This window comes from Squalius cephalus (genome assembly GCF_949319135.1).
Source record: "Squalius cephalus genome assembly, chromosome: 17".
NCBI classification, from domain to species: Eukaryota; Metazoa; Chordata; class Actinopteri; order Cypriniformes; family Leuciscidae; genus Squalius; species Squalius cephalus.
In genome coordinates this window covers 20,474,220-20,493,775 of record NC_137138.1, presented here as the reverse complement: position 1 = coordinate 20,493,775, position 19,556 = coordinate 20,474,220, and the positions used below count along the sequence as shown (strand labels likewise).

Genomic DNA, 19,556 nt, shown 5'->3' with positions numbered 1-19,556 from the left:
CACGTGTCTGTTCAAGCTGAAAAGAAAGAGAAAGAGACCAGAATTTGGTGTTCACATGCTATCTGCGCAGCTCTATGCGTGCAAGTTCCAGTCTTCTTGGGCTTGATGTTTAATCTGACAGGACTTAAAAACACATGCAAATGATTTCAAACTTTCAACTTTCAAATGAAACTTTCACTCAATGATGGTTAAACTTTTCAATTAATCCGCGAATCACATGTGTTCCGAACTGGAATCGATCAACTATGAACCCTATACTTGACATAGCACATCCTTCGATGTGACTATCGCGGATGCACACATCGCGATATCGATGCTAAACGATACATCGTGCAGCCCTAAAACAGGACCTAAAATTATGACTTGCCAAGCACCAAATGCAAGTAAAAATTGGCTTTGGTGAGCATGTGAAACTATGTCAATCGGCAGTTGGCCGATAACATTTTTATGAATTCTAACAATGCAATGTTGTGAGAACATGAACATGAACAAATGTAAACGATGCTTGCAACTGTGCTGCGTCGTCACAAATGTTTAAGCCATGCCAATTTAAATATTCAAGCGTGTTAATCGAGTGCTGTTTTGGAGGTTTCCTGTGTGCAAACATCCAATGCGCGCACCCAAAAAAGCCGCATCAGACAGTGTGTGAATACTGAATTAAGCTTGTTAAATGCCTTCTTGCACTTGAACTGATAAATTCATATAAAATGATGTCAAAAATGATCTGGTAAACATAGTCAGTTATGTCTTAAGGGAACGTAAATAGTAAATGTGTATCATTATATTGGATCCATGCATTAGCTCTTAAAGTGACAGCATCCTAATAATCCTGCTGCTGTTTGTGTTTTTAAAGTTAATCAAACAGCAAAGGACAAAGACAAAATCACTCACTGCTCTTGACTGAATAACTTTTGTAACTTTAATATGGATTAATCTCTGTTTATTTTTTTACAGTGAAGACTATGCAGTGTTATTTTACATTTGATTACTTTATTAAATTTCTGTATCTGAAAAGTGAATTTTCACCGGTATCTAAAATTGTGTTGTAACTGTCTGTTTTTGCAAAAATAGTTTCACGGCAAGTAAAAAATATTTATATCCAGTAAATTTTCTGGCAGGTTTTAGGCCCTGCATACATACGTACACATATTAAATTTGCGTACTGTATTAGATGAGAACTCGCAGCGTGGTGTGGAATATTTATTTTTCACACAAAAAAAGAATGTAAAATACTGTTTTTATCGGATTGATTCATCAAAGAATAATCAACAGATTAATTAGCAAACAAATAATAATTAGCTGCAGCCCTAGTTGAATACATAACACTGACACACAACATCTTAAGGAACAGTTGCTATTAGTCAGGACAGCGATGTGCAAACAAGAAGAACAGAATGAATCACTTGTCCACCTGCTTTGCTGTGTTGTTTTGCAATGCAATCAGATACAGCCTCATTTCAAGCCTTCATTTGCTGTAGTAAGGCTTTTCAAAAAAGGTGTAATTAAAGTGACAGGTATAAGGCACTAAAATGGAGTCACTTTCTCTAATGTGAATCTGATGGGTGGTTAGCAATTGTTAGAAATGTTGAAAAACTGATGATAATCTACTACCTGTTGTGAAAATACAGTGGATAAGCTCCTTCTATTGCTATAATCTTCCATGCAGGATGCCTTTTGTTATAGCAGAAGAAGTTTTATTTATATAGCGGCTTTCCGTAACTCAAGGTCGCTTTACATTGTACATTACAATACATTTACACACCCTCACACACATTACAATCACATAAGGACACATATAGTGACATTATCCAAAATACATGTTAAATAGATATGTTTTTAGCTGAGTCTTGAATGTAGCCACAGATGAGATATTATGAAGTGTAAGGGGTAGTGAATTCCATAATTTAGGATCATTAACACTAAATGACCTTCCACCACAGTAGACAACCAGAAACGAGGGATGGACAATAAACCGAGTTCAGCTGCATCTAAGGGACCAGGCATGGCGGTAAGAGTGAAGTAGATCAGACAGATATGGAGGCAAGACCATTTAATGCCTTAACCAGGGCTATTCAATTAGCTTCATTCGAGGGCCGGATTATGAAATTGAAATGTTGAGAAGGGCCGGTGGGTTTAACTTATTTATTGAAACATTATTTATTACATAAAAATAACAGTATCAATAAATAAGCTAAAGTAAACCTAAAAAAGTATTGTATTTACTTGGAAATGTGGTATCCAACAGCATGCAGATTTATGAGTCTTTAATAAATAACTTATTTACAGCTATGTACAAAAATATGAATTATACAAGATCATAGCTATTGGTAAGAATTATTTTAATTATAATTATTATAGGCTTAAATTAAAATATTCTGACATTGAGACTTGATAACCACAGGTAAAACCATGCATGGCTACTCACTCACTACCACTGTATAACAAAATAAACACAGGTCTAAACACAGGTAAAAACGCTTCACAAAATAAATTGTATATTCCTCTACCCACCTAATTAATCTACTGCAAGCAATTTAAATTACTATAAAATAGTATTCAGTATAAATATTCCACATTTCTGCCCAAACCGTAGTAAATTACTACAGTACATTCATGGTAAATGTTTGTAACTTCGTTCATGGCACAATGTTACTGCTGTTTACCTCATCAGTCGTGTTGGGAATGTTGAGGCTGTTTCATCTGAGTTTCATCTGATTTAAAACTACTTGTCGATTGTCGAGTTCACGCGCATAGGTTTAGTACGTACGATCATGCGCCCGAACTCGACAATTGACTACTGTGGACTTCAACCGAAAACAGGATGTAAATACAGGTATGTGCGCTGGCTGAAATAACATCATTTTTATTCATATCTTTCACATCTACTGCAGTCAGATTCACCCGCGTTCACTCTGAAGGAATCACTCACATGGCTGGGCACTTGTAATGACACATCAAGGATGTTAAGAGGCTAAAAGCAGGTCTAAAACTTGCCCCATTTAAGTCAACAGGGTGCAAATTTTAAAAAGAGGATAACACGGTGTAGGCAACACTGATTTTTGTCGTTGTTCTCTGTACTGACAGCACTCCAAATTTACAAAAAAATGAGCTCAATGTTAAAATTGACCGGAGTTCTCCTTTAAGAATCCTAAATTAGATATTGGCCTGTAATTGTCCATGTTTAGATGGTCATGGCCTGTTTTTTTTTAAGAATGGGGGTCACCGCAGCCATTTTTAATTCTGCTGGGACAATGGTGGAAGCCAAACTACAGTTTATCATAGGCTATGTGTTATGAAGGGTGCAACCTCGAGGACACACATCTTAAGCAAAACAGTAGGTGTAGGATCAAGCCGGCAGGATGTGGAATTAGACTTCACAATTAGATCACATATGGCAACAGGAGTAGTCAGAGTAAAAGCAGAGAGAGAGTTTGTTGAGTGAGCTGAATCAGATAACATCAAATTAACATTTGAGTCACTTGTATGAGGGGTGTCTTTGGTGATGGATTCAGTGATTGACTTCAATTTGTCTGAAAAGAATTGGAAAAAGTTATTCACAAGCACCCCAGAGCCCCGAAATAACATGTTGTGGTGGGTTAGTGAGTTTGTTAACCATAGCAAAGAGTGATTTGGGCCTGCACATGGAATTCCTAATGGTAGAGGAGAAATAAGAGGATCTTGCATCGTTGAGGGCTGTACGGTAGTTGAGCAAATGTTCTTTAAAAGCCAGAGAGTGCACAATGAGTCCAGTTTTCCTGTATAGTCTTCTAGCGGCGACCCTCCGTTTTCATCGTTCGAAGTTCAGGAGTGAACCAGGGTGAGCCACGAGTAGATGGAACCAGTCTAATTTTAACAGGAGCATGCCTCTCAAGTATTTGAGAAAAAGCATTATTGTAAATACAGCAGATTTCTGACGGACCATTAGATGACAAGGTTGAAGCCCTTATTGAAACAGAGAAAGAAGACGGATTCACAGAATTGATTTTACGATAGGTGAGCATTTTCTTCAGTGGTGATATAGATATTGGAAAACTAAAACTGAAGTTTATGAGTTTGTGATCTGAGAAAGTAAAATCAGAGCCACTAACAAGAATATTTTATAAGTCAGATGTACATATGAGATCCAGGATATGACCCCTGGAGTGAGTAGCAAAAGTTACATGTTGAGTTAAGGTGCCTTCACTGATGCTGAATGCCTGTATTTTGCCTGTAGTTTGCCGTGAGACTGAATGCCTGTAGTTTGCCTAGAGACTATTAAAATATTCAAGATCGAGTTTCATGATGTTGCAGAATTTGAATACCTAGCGCTGAAAATGACTGGCCAAACGTCACTGGCTGTAATCTTAATTTACCGACCTCCAAAATTTCCACTTTTTCTCTGAGATTAGTGAGTTACTTACTCTTGTCTGTGGTAGTCATTCAGCTGTTATTTTGCTTGGTGATCTTTATATAAATAAAAACACTGCACAATACTTCGAATTGATGTCTGTGCTGGACTGTTTCAACTTAAACTACAGCATAACAAGAGAGAGTGATGGAATAGGTGCATAGAGTTTTCTAATTAAAAAAAGTGTATTAATTTGAATTCATTATTTAAAAATAAATGTTATTCTACATCCTGCCCAATGTTGGCTCCAATGCGTAATTTGAAGGTTCGAAAACTATGTAGGATATGCTTTAGTTTACAGAAAGGGTTCAAATATAAATATAGTTTAAAAAATCTGATTGCTTAACATTTTTTTTACGCAGAAGTAAAAATCACTGCATTAAAAATGAAAAACAAAAGCACAAATGGTACAAGGAACACATACTCAACTGAACAGTAGACAATTTGCATAACCTATTACAATACTCCCTTTACTGTTTCTCATAAAAATGCAATTACATTCATGTGCTACATGCAGAATTTTAAACCTGTACTTAATGTCTGACAACCTACATTTAAAGTAAAATACTGTAATGTATAAAATCTCACAATGAAGTCAAAATTGACAATTCTTTTTATATGGAATAGTGTAGTATTTATTGCAAATCATTTATCTGTGGAATTAAATGCATGTGCCCTCGAAATCTTTAATCAAAATGACTTCCCCTTCCTCTTGCAATAACAACATATTCTCTGATTATTTATTTTTGGAGCGAAGGCGAGACAACAAGTCACTCACATGAGATCACAACAAGAGCAAGACAAAACGATCCAATTGATACCCGGGGGATAAAATCAAGTCCCACCCCACATTTTTTATTGTTCGAGAAGATTGTACATCCAATATGGAATAAAACACTATCACAACTTCTATTTCATGTTGACTTTAACATAGATTTACATGCTGTCAAGACAAGCCTTTATGTAAAATGGAAATAATAACTTGACTTTCTAACATTTACAGATAAAGATATAACTATAAAATGTATGTTATGCGCTGTCAATGTGTAAAAAATGTCCAACCACGGCTTCAAAACTGTGTTCTACAACAATCGTACAGGTTTTGAACAACATAGAGGTGGGTAAATAATGACAGAATATTTATGTGAACTATCCCTTTAAGAAACAGCACTTTCCCAATAGAGGCTCTAACATGATGGATGTGTCAAAGGTGGTGATAAATGAAGCTTTTACTGAGGCAACTGACCACCAAAGCTTTATACACAGAAACAAGCAGCTAACAGCGAATGCCAAAAGCGCAACATGCACATTACCTGAGTCCAAACTGAAATGCTTCTTATCATCCAGTCAACAAAGTATGCAAATGTTCTTCAGATCTTCACATTTCAACCATGACTAATAGGCTACATGCAAAATAACCTAGGCTACTTAGTAACATAATGCATAAGAGAACACATCTTATCTTTAAACTGTCAATATGTGAGAGAATGGCCAGACTTTATAAGTTCATCTTAACGAGAAAAACACAAATCTGGAAAACACTTAGTTTACCTGTCTCCTTCAGCAGCACTCTGAACGTCTGCGAATATAGACAGCGGTGGAGTTGTCAAATAATAATACAAGACACAATTATTGTTGTTTAGGCCCTTGAATGCGTTATTATGCACGTTCACTGCAGCATATTAGTTAGTATGCGAGCACCGCTACTGCGGATGAGATAAAACACGCGCGCGCGCGCGCGCACAGCCGTACTGATATAGCAGTGAAGGAATTTAGACTGACAGTTAGAAAAAATAAATAAATTAAGAATATTTACCCGTTCTTATAACCACATCTTTTCTCTCTCTTCTTGTGAAGTTTTTGTCCTCGCTCACGTCGGAGTGTTTGTTCTCGCGCTGTTTCTTCGTTCCACTCAGATACTTATTTCATTCTGTCTCTAACGCTACAGAACAAACCCGTACTGGTGATGTCCGTCGAGGAGGACCTAGAAAACTAAAACAAACAACCCATTCCGATGTGGATGTCCATGGTGTCTCGGGCAAGGCGAATGGTTAAGTAGTAGAGCAAGCACATGTGTAAATGTTGTCATTCGTGGAGCTGTGATAATCAGAGGGAGGGTTAGGAGATGTTTGCCTAAACCAGTCAGAGTGTTGCTCCAAGTGTTGTTGGTGCTCTGTGGAGGTATCACTGTGGGAGAATTTGTGTATCATCTTAGACTAACTGAACCTGTATATTATTTTAGACATTTTTAGTACTTCAAGGTTTGGAAGCCTGGAACTGCCAGATGAAAACAAATTAAAATCCTGTAGTGCCTTCCTTTCCTTCATTTATTTATTTACTTACTTACTTACTTACTTACTTACTTGCTTTAATATTTGTTTCTTGTTTTTGTTTTTTTGTTACTTACTTTAATATTTGTTTATGACTCTTTTTTTTTCCCTAATTTGCAAGAAAGCAATATTTTTTTAGATTTTCAGTATTTATTATAAATGATTAATCTGTGCATTATTTTTTTAATTCACGTGCTCTCATAATCTTTAATCATAATAACATCCCCTCCCTCTTGCTGCAACATATCTTCTTTTTTTTAATAATGAGTTCACTGGTCCAAGGGCAGGACATCCTGTGACTCACATGAGATCACAGCAACAGCAAACGATCCAATGATTCAATTTCCGATGGGCAAAATCAAGTCCCATCCTACATTTTTTCTTGTTCAATAACTCGTTTCATTTGAATATATGTCGCAATAGGGAAAAAAAGGCTATCGCAACTATCGTTTTATGCTGACTTCAACTTGCTGGCTAACAATTAGCATGTGGTTGCAACTCTGACCACTAGGAGCACTAACAGAAAAAGGGCAATCAATGGCCCTATTTTAAATGGCACACTTCAGCTGCGTTCCAGTCCACTTTTAGATACACACTTGCAAACTTCCCTAAGCACTTCCCCTCGGGGGAATCCCTGCTTCCATTTTGAAGTGCGTTCCACTTCGTGAAGTGGATGAGGACAGACCCTCGTTTTTTTTTTTTAAAACAACCCAAATACACCTATATACATTTGGATGCTGAATTAAACAAATTATTAGAGGGAAAAAAAATGTAAATAATAAATCAACTAGCTGATTCCAAGTGACCAAGGGCTTTGGACGTTCCAATTCAGCCCGCCGCAGTTTCTGCTAGTAGTGGGCACTCGTCCAACGTATGCAATGACGTACATCCGAGTGAATGAGACTAAGGGAAGTTAGCAAGTGAAGGGCATAACCATTTTGGACTGGAATGCAGCCTTCATGTGCACTTTCGGTCTTTTGGACTTACAATAGCTGCCGCGTGCGCATATCTAATATGTCCATAAGACCGAAGGGTGTCCCATTTGTCATTTTTGGCTAGCGAGCACCCTCTTTGTGGTCGATATGCACCCTCGATGCGCATTTTTTCAGAGCTCCCAATGAAGTGAGCGCCGCAGCAGACTTCTATCCAACAGTCAAAGCAGCATCACATCACGAAAGCGTGGACTCGTAAGAAGACCGCAAGTATTTAGGGTGCCATTTGGGACAGGGCCAACAGGGGCTTTCACACCAGAGGAACCTTTTCATAGTTCTTAGAACTATTGGCGAAAGTACCCGCTTTCTGGCTTGTTCGCACCGCAGGAACTGGGAACATTTTTAGTTCTAGGTACTCCTTTTCACGAGTTCACACTTACAAATAAGTTTGATAGAATAAAAGCGTATTTGGCGTGCTGTCCGAGGAGAGGGCTCCGGGCTCGGTATTCAGTCCGAACCCAGAGTACTCCCCCCGTATTCCTGGCTGTAAAAGAATGAGCCAAGAGTGAGGAGTCGGGGTGGTGGAGGGATGCTGAAAAACTGTCAAGGAATGTTAGGTGAGTTGACAGAGTGAATCTATATATGCTTCTTCTCATGCTGATAGGGTAGACATAGTAATTGTTTGATGACAAGTTGATTGGATTGATTATTTGAACGTACTCCTCTCGAACTTTGTTTATAAAACATCATTTGGGGGAACTAAATTAGCTCCTACTTCAAAGTAGGGTCTGAACCAGTGCTATAGGAACTACCAGTGACGTAAGTGTACACTGATTGGCTGAACGCACGCAAAAGACCAGCGCCCGCCATTTTTTTAAAAAGCTGTGTACACGCACAGATTATAGCCTTTAAATTTACTCCAAGAACTAACTCTACAAACATGGAAAACAGTGATAGATGAACCTCTCAACCTTTACGCTAAGGAGAAAATCCAACGCAATTTGAGGGGACCAAGCGAAAAATGTTTATGTATTTCTGCTCAGCTAGCGTGGTTCCTTGTGCCATCAACCACATGGCAAACGCTAATATATATTTTTTTAGGGCTGTCAAACGATTAATCGCGATTAATCGCATCCAAAATAAAAGTTTGTGTTTACATAATTTATGTCTGTGTACGGAGTATAATTATTTTCTATATATAAATACACACACATGCATATATATATTTAAGAAAATGTGTTATTTATATATAAAATATTTATATTTAATATAAATTATATATAATATAAATATATATACACAGTATATACATGCAAATATTTCTTAAATATATACATGCATGTGTGTGTATTTATATATAGAAAATAATTATACACCGTACACACACATGTATTATGTAAAAACAAACTTTTATTTTGGATGCGATTAATCGCGATTAATCGTTTGACAGCCCTAATTTTTTTATATACTGTCTACTTTCTTTAACAGTTCTATTTAATAACATATTAGACTGGACTGTTAGACAGATCATAAACTAATGAAGACGAATGTGTGCTGGCATTCTCAGCAAAAATGTAATGTCCGCTGCGCTGGAAAATAAAAGTTACAATGCGGCTTGCGTCACTTCAGAGTTCCTGGCGGTGCGAATGCATCCAGGAAAATGGCCTAAGGGAACATTTTCTTCTCGGGGGACCACCCTGCTTTTTAGTTCCTAGAACTAAGTTCCTAGAACAACCCGGTGCGAAAGGGGCTAATGGCTGTGTCCGAAATAGCCCCGTATTCCCTCCCACTATTCCCTACATTACTCAACGAATATAGTCCATTGACTGAGTGAATAAAAGTGAATGAGCGAATTCGGAAACTGAGTGGACCAGAAGCATCTGGCGAGACACAGGAATTAATTTGGTGGACACTCACAGTGCATAGGTATTTTGAGTGTACATCAGGGTATAACAGCAGCCTAGCGGACAGGAACACAGGGATCAGTATAACCACACCCCAGAGCGTTATATCTATCAAGGGGCCCATGGACTTTTGGTTCGTGAGGGGGGCCCCATGGATTTGTACTACACCACTGGGTATAGGGGATGATTTCAGACGCAGCCAATGACTTTGGCTATAAAATTACCATGTAATACCAACTAAGGCCACTAGGAACACTAGTAGGTAAGGACACTGAAATTGACAATAGCATGCAATACCAACTTTAGCCACTAGGAACACCAGTAGTTAGGGGCGATGTCTCGATGAGCAAAACTTTTGCGATTTTTTTCTAAATGTCGACAAAAAACTATTGCGAAATGACGGTGTTTCCATTAACCGATGTTGTGCGACTAAAACTTCATTTTTTTCCTCTCGCGATATGTAAAATCATTCCAAAAACCATGGCAACGGACGTTGGTAGGTTTATGTACTATATCCCAGCCACTGCACTAGCCATTATTATTAATCGAAGATGTATGTGTGTTTCCAAGCATTAATGGTAAGGAACCATCCTTAATATACTTGTGAGCGGCACATATGAGGTGTTTCTGGGTGTTTCTCCCTCATATCTGCTTCAAGGTCTTGATTGTGGCATTTATTTGAGGTTTAGAATCCATTATTCCTGTAATTTTTTTTGTCTTATATGAATTTAATAAAGAACTCGGTCTTGTATTCTGTCCAAACATACCGAGTCATCTACGTCAGGTGACCTGTAAATGCGCAAAAACTGTTTCCATTGCAGTTTTGCGAAATATTTATTTTTCGAATTGCCTGAAAAACCACCTCATGCGAGCGTAAAAACTTTTTTGCGATAAATGTGAGTTTTTGCGAAATTGACGTGTTTCCATTGGGCGTATTTTCAATGCGCAATTTCAATTTGCTCAGTTTGAAGGGTAATGGAAACGCGCCTACTGACACTGACATTAGGATGTGGTATCAACTTTGGCCACTAGTAAAGTGTCATTTACACTGACAGTGACTTAGATCAGAAAATTACCAATAAACTACCAATAGAAGGTCAGACAGTGATCATTTGCCTGATAGAGGTGGATATCAGCAAACTCCAGTGATTTAATTTCTGTTAGTGTAAAACGGCTTAAGCATGAAATCTTTTACAGTATTACTTTATTGTTATATAAGGTGATGCATTTATAAGTGTAAGCTGACATATTCATAAATAACTATTAAAAAATACTTAGTGTTAAAAAAAGTGGGGTTTTTTTAGTTGTTTTTTTTTTTTTAATCAGCTCTTAGCATTCGTGAGACAAACCCATCCACAGAAATCAGCTCAGGATAAATGATTTAAATTCTCTTTCTTTTGGTTTTGTAACTGTCTGCCTTGTGTCTACATAACTGATGAAAATCAACTGAATGAACCTTTGCTCACGGGTGTCAAGCTGGATTTGGGGAGGAAGTAATCACACATTTCCACCTAGGATATCTGACTGCGGTAAGATACAAACATGTTTTTCTCCAGAACACTGCTGGAAAATATGGTCTGTGCCCTGCTTGATAATGACATATTGCATTCATTTAGTCCTGCGACAAAGACGCCCCTCCAGAAAAATGCGACTAATGGAAATGGAGGCCAGAGATGAGAGAGGCCACACAAATACTCCACTGAGCTAACACAGTTATTAATTATGCCAAATAATACCTGCATCAAAAAGAAAGAGTATTTTTGAAAACAGGTCATATTGTGTAAGTAGGTTTCTCTTATGCACATAACAATGATCCTTTACAATTATCCTTTTGTATAACCAATTTTTTTAAACTGTAAGTAGAAGCCAAACATTGTTATGAGATAATTAAACAATTCACCTTTATAAGTACTTTCTGTATTGCAGGGCTTTATCTCAGAGGGATACAAAACACGGGGGGCTAAACAGTATGGACCTAGTAGTGTCTCTACAAAGCTGTTCTACAGGTGTCCCTATCCAAAATATATTTTTGGAGAAACGTCTTACAACGATGCATTGGAGACGCTGTGAGCTCAGGAGGTGGTCGGCTCCTGTGGTGAAGTGCTTGGAGCATTTTGAGTCACTATGGGGTATGGAGGTATGGGGAGCAAAGCGCAGTATGTCGCTAATCGCTGTGTTTTTTGCATCCTGCCGAGACATGTTCACGCGGGGCTCCGACACAAAGCCACAACATAGTTTCCAAAGCAACAGAGCCACCGACATATAGGAGATGCAGAAAGGAAACTGTTTTCCCAGGTGCCATTGATTGGCTGTCATAATAATAGTGCAATTTGTTTATTTAACAGAGAAATCCAAGAACGTGCTTGTGTTTGGAAGGAAAAAGGAATTATTTTAAATTATTTAATATATTTTTACAAATATACTTTGGAATAAATGTTAATGAATATTTACTATCAAAAAGTAATCAGTACTATAACCTCTGTGATGCACCAGTGAAGCACATGTAGTCGTGTGAAATTCAAATGATCTAATCGTTTTCATAATGCTGTGATTTTACCGCTATCCTATTAAACTTGCCTTCAGGCCTGCTGGATACATTGAGCAGCGTCACTCATTCCAGACTCTAATTGAAATTGTAACGATGAAATAATCAATAGGCAGCAATTGTTTCTTCAATTAAACTGATGTACTACAGTGCACCAGCATCTTTTAACAACTGATACAGTGTGTGTGCAGTGTTATTCAAGGGGTCAAGGTTTTGCTGTTTAGCTTGATCTATCTATCTTTCTATCTGTCTATCGTCTGTCTGCCGGTCTGTCTGTCTATCAAAATGCTTAGCCATGTTGTCAACATAACAGTGTTCTCTGTCAGTATATTCAGATGTAAACTATGGCTACAATTTTGATGACAATGTTTGAAAATGCACAAGACCGCACTTTATCTGTATCGCATATATCAATTTCAACAGTGCAAATTTACGCATTACTCTATGTGGGATATTTATTGCAAGAGACTGGACATGATTCTGTCAACAAATTACAGTACAATGTCATTAAGATATAAAGAAAAAGACAAGACTCTCTCTATATATATACTGAACAAAATTATAAACGTAACACTTTTGTTTTTGCCCCCATTTTTCATGAGCTGAGCTCAAAGATCTAAGAGTTTTTCTATGTATCTTGAGGCTTCATGTACCTCAGATAGATAGATAGATAGATAGATAGATAGATAGATAGATAGATAGATAGATAGATACCTTACTTATCCTGAGGGAAATTCAAGTATCCAGTAGCATACGAAAACATACATAAATTAAACATACATTAAACCTATTAAAATTAAATTAAAATTAAATTAACTTAACTTATAACACAATAGCCACAATAAACAGTGCAAAACAGTAAACGGTGCAAATTTAGGTAAAGAGTGCAGAGGGAGGTAGAAATTATCCAATTGTCTATTGTCCTGTCTGATGGCCAGTGGGACGAAAGAGTTTTTAAATCTGTTGGTGGAGCTGGGCTGGGACAGTAGTCTACCACTGAACACACTCCTCTGCCCGATGAAGGTGTTGTGCAGAGGGTGGTGGACATTGTCCAGTATGGACAGCAGTTTGTCCAGGGTCCTTCTTTCTGCCACTGTCACCAGAGAGTCCAGCTCTGAGCCCACTACTGATCCAGCTCTCCTTATCAGTCTGTCCAGTCGACCAGCGTCTCTCTTCTTGCTGCTTCCTCCCCAACAAACTACAGCATAAAAGAGGAACGCTGGCCACCACAGACTGGTAAAACATCTGCAGTAGTTTTTTGCAGATGTTGAAGGACCCCAGCCTTCTCAGGAAGTACAGACGGCTCTGCCCTTTCCTGCAGAGAGAGTCTATATTTGCTGTCCAATCCAGCTTGTCATCCAGTAGAAGCCCCAGATATTTATAAGTCCTGACCATCTCCACATCAACCCCCTCAATGGACACAGGCTGGAGATATGGTTTCTTCCTTCTGAAGTCCACCACTATTTCCTTGGTCTTGGACAAGTTCAGCTGAAGATGGTTGGTCCTGCACTACCTCACAAAGTCCTCAACTAGGCTCCTGTACTCCCCCTCCTGTTCATCCTTGATACAGCCAACAATCACAGTATTGTCTGACTATTTCTGCATATGACAGAGCCCAGAGTTATACTGGAAGTCAGATGTGTACAAGGTGAAGAGGACAGGAGAGAGCACGGTCCCCTGTGGTGCTCCGGTGCTGCTGACCACAGTGTCTGACATGCAGCCCTTCAGTCTGACGTACTGTGGTCTCTCTGTGAGGTAGTCTGTAATCCATGTCACCAGGAGTGGGTGACCCTCATCTCTGTCAGCTTGTCTCTCAACAGGAGCGGCCGGATGGTGTCGAAGGAGAAATCAAAAAACGATATTCTCACAGCGCCCCTCTCCTTGTCCAGATGTGAGTAGGCCCTGTGGAGCAGATAGAGGATGGCATCCTCCACGTCCATCTTCTCCTGGTATCCAAACTGCAGTGGATCTTGTGCATGGTGAACCTGAGGTCTGAGGACATGGAGCAGCAGCCATTCGAAGGTCTTCATGATGTGTGATGTCAGTGCTACTGGTCTAAAGTCACCCGGCTCCCTGGGGTGTTTTTTCTTGGGAACCGGGATGAGACATGAAGTCTTCCAGAGCACTGGGACCCTCCCCAGCTGCAGGCTCAGGTTGAATACATGCTGAAGTGGCTCCCCCAGTTCAGCAGAACAGGCTTTAAGCATCCTTTGACACACTCTGTCCGGGCCCACTGCTTTCCTTGGTCGGAGCCTCCTCAGCTGTCTGCTCACCTGATCCTTGGTGATGGTGATGGGGAGGGGTGTTGAACTGTCCATGTGTGTGGAGGGTGTGGGTGGTCTGCAGTCTGAGGTGGTAATGGGCAAGGTGGGGACATTGGGGGAGGTGATGGACATGGGGGTATGAAGGGTGCTGTCGCTGGTTGTGGGAGCTGGTGTATCAAACCTGTTAAAAAACAGTTTTAGCTGGTTTGCTCTCCCAGTATCCCCATCTCCTGTGATACTGCCCTTCTTCTTACAGCCTGTGATGGTTTTCATGCCATCCCAGACCTCCCACATGTTGTTATGCTGCAGCTTCTGTTCTACCTTCCTTCTGTAGTCCACCTTCTTCTCTCTCAGGTGGACCTTGAGTTCCCCCTGTACGCGCTTCAGCTCATCTCTGTCACCATCCTTGAACGCTCTCTTCTTCCTGTTCAGGCTGTCCTTGACATTACTGGTGATCCACGGCTTGTTGTTGGGGAAGCAGCATACAGTTCTAGTGGGGACCACCACGTCCATGCAGAAGTTCAGGTAGTCAGTAGTGCAGTGAGTGACCCTGCCCGATGTCCTGCCATGTGCTTCCTGCAGGACGCTCCAGTCAGTACATTCAAAACAGTCTCTCAGAGCCTCTGCTGCCTCAGGAGACCATTTCCTGAAGGAGCGTTTGGTCGTGGACTGTCTCTGGATCTGTGGTTTGTACTGTGGCGTGAGCAGGACCAGGTTATGATCAGACTTTCCCAGTGGGGGCAAAGGAGTAGCAATGTAAGCTTCCCTCATGTTGGCATACAGTAGATCTAATGTCCTGTTCTTCCTGGTGGGGCAGCTTACAAACTGGTGAAAGTCTGACAGTGTGGAATCCAGTGTCACATGGTTAAAATCCCCAGAGATGGCGATGAATACGTCCGGATGTTGTGTTTGCAGTCTCATGATGGTGGAGTGGATTACGTCACACGCTGTCTCTGCGTGCGCACGCGGAGGGACGTACACAACAACAGCAATGGCGTGGGAGAACTCTCTAGGCATGTAGTACGGTCTGAGACCTACCACCAGCATCTCAATGTCTTTGTTGCACACGATCTCCTGCACCGTAACATGCTCCTGGTTGCACCATCTGTTGTTGATAAACAGTGCGAGTCCTCCTCCTTTGCTTTTGCTGCTGCGTCCACAGTCCCGGTCTCACTGTAGTAAATCCAGGTAGATCCACATTAGCGTGGGGGGTTTTCTGGGTTAGCCAGGTTTCAGAGAGGCAAAGTAAACTGCACTCCCTGAACATCCTGTCTGTCCTCACAAGGGCAGCCAGCTCGTTCGTCTTGTTGGTCAGACAGTTCACATTCCCCATCACAATCGACGGAACCGAGGGCTTGTACTTCCACCACTTAGTCGCTAGCCTAGCCTTCACCTTCACTCCGGCTCTGCTGCCTCGGTGCCTCTTCCTCAGCTCCTCAGGTATGTGGTGGGAAATGCCGGCTTGTCCCATTGTTTGCAGTGAAAGTAGCTTCTCCCTTGAATAAACAAGTTGTCCCCCGCTATGTTGTCCGTAAAAAGTCATTGTATCCATAGGATATATAAAGTTTTACACAGCTAGTTTTATATAAAAAGTTAAAAAGTACTTTAACACACTTAAGATATTAAAAACAACTCGTCACATACGGAGCTACTGGATCAGCGTCCTGCTCGCGCTGGCACCATGTCGGCCCGGCGTTCGGCTCTGAGCCCTTTACATTTCCCTTCATTATTCAGGACACATTTACAAAAAAAAGGTCTAATAGAAATGTATATAAAATATGTTTGACAGTTTTGCATTTAATAACTTTATGATCTAATGGCCAAATGTTTTTAGAAGGTAAGACTATCCAACAGGGAACAAACATAAGCCGTTGATAATGTAGAAAACAGCAGACAATTGTGCATAATCAAATGCATGAATGTACCAAAGCAATTAGTTAAAAAGAATGAGAAATTGCTTTTATGATGTGCTCAAGTGACTAGATGATGTGGAGGTTGAACAAGTAGTTTTGAGCGACTGAGAAAAACTGTAATGTCAGATTTAAAAAATGAGGACAAGGATAAACAAGTACTTTGATACCTACAATGACCCACAGAAATACAATGCAGGTTTGATCTATCTGGATGAACAGAAAGAGTTAACAGTCCAGTGGATTTATATTTCCCCTTGTGATGCAACTTTCTTCAAAAAGCTGTTTTTGATGTTACGCTCACCTTTATCTCTTTCACGCTGCTCAGTCATTGCCTTTTGTAGTGTACTGAGGCCAAATCTGTTGACTGGACAGGATTCTCAAAGACAACATTGAAAGTGCTTATTAAAAATTTCTCCTGTCTGCCTCTGTCTCTGAGATAATGGAGATGCTGAAAACATTCAGTCTGTCCTACTGCATTTCCAGTAGCTGCAGTGTGTGACATCTTTTTGTTTGTTTTGTGTTAATTATCTGGCAGTGGTAAAGTGGTTTTTATTTACATTTTCTCCTGAGCTCTACTTAAAACCTGTCATATTTTAGTTTTCATAAGCATTTTTTAACCCTCCCTCTGAACCTTAGAATTAAAAAGTCTGTTTTTTTATTGGCTGTTGTGTCAAATATAGTTTTGTTTCGGGGTTTTTTATAGCTACTTGCTAGACTTTTTTTGTGGCAATTGTTAATGGGTAGTTCTTGACAGATAACTCTTAAACCTGAAGGTGTAACATCTTCAGCTGGCCAGCTGTTCAGTGTAGCATCCAAATAGCAACACAACACATACCAACACATTACCTGAGAGACTGAACTTTTAAAATAGAACATTGCAAGTGCTGTCAGACGGTTTTCGTGATGGTTCAATCCATGAAGGTTTTCCTCCTTTGTCTGTTTTAACTATTGCGATTTGCAGATTGCATTTCATAAATGGAAATGTCAACAGGAGAGTACAAACACTTAAAGTGGTATTCTTCCTCAGACATGAACTCTTCTTACATAAGAGACTCCATTAGAAAAAATCACTGGAGAAGAGCTTTGAAATGAAGCTTTATAGAAGATCAAAAAGAGAAAGTCAATCAGCTTCATATTTGCGGTGGCTGATAGCGGCACAGTTGTTATGACAACTTCGTTTTAAAAGCTCCATAATGATAGATTAGAGGAAACGTGACTCGGTTTTGCAGAAGGCTTCTGTGATCGACTAGCAGACACAAGCACATCAAAAGAGGTTCTTCAAACTCATTAGCATTTCACATTAATCTGTATTTGTGGAGCCACGTTCAGTTATCCATAAAACACCATGTGTGTTCATTATTTGTATTCATACACAGTGTGAAATATAGCTTTTATATAAGCATTTAAGAGGTAGATACAATCATAAATTAAATACTGATAGTTCATAATGAGGAAATCCATTGAGGCTGAACTGAGACTTACCATATTTAGACAAATCTCATCAAACTTCATTTCATATTGGCACACATAATGCCCCATTAGCATTTTTATGGTTCAAATGTGTCATAACTCGATATTTATTGAACCAAAGTTGTAAAATAATGTCTTAAAAAAGTTCAAATATGCTTTCAGTTATTTTACCATTTTCAGATTTGAACTAGGCACTAAAATGTAAAACAAATACTTTCTTCTGCTTGGACTGTTTTTGTCAATTAGGGCTAGAAAATTCATTTAAAAAAATATCCCTTATGTTCCACAGATTAAAGAAAGTCATACGGGTTTGGCAGAATTGTCATTTCTTTGGGTGAACTATCACTTTAACATGCTCTTATTTCCTTTGACTACTGTAGTAATCAAATGATTTCTGCAAAAAGCTTCATGTCAAGCTGTTTATTCAGGGTGAGGTATGTTTGGCAAACACAGCTGGGTGTCTTTTTCTCTCTGTCCTACTCGCTCATCCCATCGCAGTCATGTCCACACTGTCTTTCTCTCCTTCCTGGCCACGTCTCAGACCTGTGTTTGCTCATCTTACACTCTGTTTGCTGTGGAGCCCCTTGAGAAGGCCTCTATATCCGAGGTCAGAACGTGTGTGCATGCATGCGTGTGTGTGTGTGTGTGTGTGTGTCCTTACATTCATCCATGATCCACCACACTGTCCACCTTGACAAGATATGGCACTTTGATGTGCAGGATAAATTGATTTATTCCACTCAGCTACATTTTGCGCAAAGATTATTTTGTGAGAATTATATGGTTCATAAGATGTGCTCTTGGTGTGTTTAGTGTTACACGAATGGATCCCACAACATCAACACTGTTATTTCTAGTGACACTATGTGCTAAGCTGCAGCATATGACATTTTGAGTCCGGTATCATAATGTTTCCTTGGAGATGGTGGTAAGAAGAGAAGCTCATTAATGTTGCACAGGATTTCATGGCTAAATTTTTCAGTTTAGAACCTGATACACTCACAGTGACGGTGGTTATCGTTTGAGAGCAATAGTTGTTCAACGGTCAGTTCTGTTAATGCTGACTCTAATATATTGATTTGGTTTTGTTGTCATCTCAGTTGCCTAACAAATACAGTGCAGCATTAATACAGGTATATGGCTATGGATGTAGTAATGATAAAAAGCATGAAGCAATAATTAAATTGATTTAATGAGAAATCTTTTATAATCTAGTTCAAAACGCACTTGTCTGCTTCTTCGAAATGTAATGTGTATTTGTGTTGTATAAATACTGGTGTAACAGTTGAGTAAAAAGTGATTGTAACGATTATATTCTGTTATGTTCTGTTTTGGCTTTGTTGGTTCTGTTCCTGTTTGCCTGTCCGCCCTGTCACTTGACCTAGTTCCATAGTGTGTTTGATTATGATTCCGTTCACCTGTCGTTCAATTAATTAACTCATGTAGTCTGTGTATATATACTGCCTGTTTTGTTCAGTTCTTTGTCCAGTCTCGTCGATGTAAGTGAGGTTGTGTTTCCTAAGTTTCCCTGCCTGTTTCATGAATTATTTAATTAAATACTGTTCCCTTGAACTATTCGTCTTGGTGCTCTTACTTACAGCACCCACTCATGATAGAAGACCGGACCTGGAGTTTCACACCAAGGATTTTTTTGGAGCTGGCGTGCCTAACACACTATCTAGACTAGGGCACGCCTCCCAGGAAGCAGTCTTTGTGAGGACTTCGCCATATTTGTATAGTGGGTGCTGGTTAACAACGAGTAGGCGTTCACCATTAGCCATGCAGAGGACGTCACCAGCCCTACTCTATAC

The 19,556-nt window shown here is 39.5% G+C and overlaps 1 protein-coding gene across 2 annotated transcripts in view; it reads right to left on the bottom strand.

Moving 5' to 3' along the window:
• tenm2b (teneurin transmembrane protein 2b) overlaps positions 1 to 6,543 on the bottom strand; it is a 253,318-nt gene extending 246,775 nt beyond the window's left edge. For both annotated transcript variants that reach the window (XM_079898743.1, XM_079898744.1), the window contains exon 1: positions 6,204 to 6,543. The gene's annotated coding sequence lies outside the window, so the exon portion shown is untranslated. The remainder of the gene's footprint in view (positions 1 to 6,203) is intronic.
• Positions 6,544 to 19,556: the final 13,013 nt, after the last annotated feature.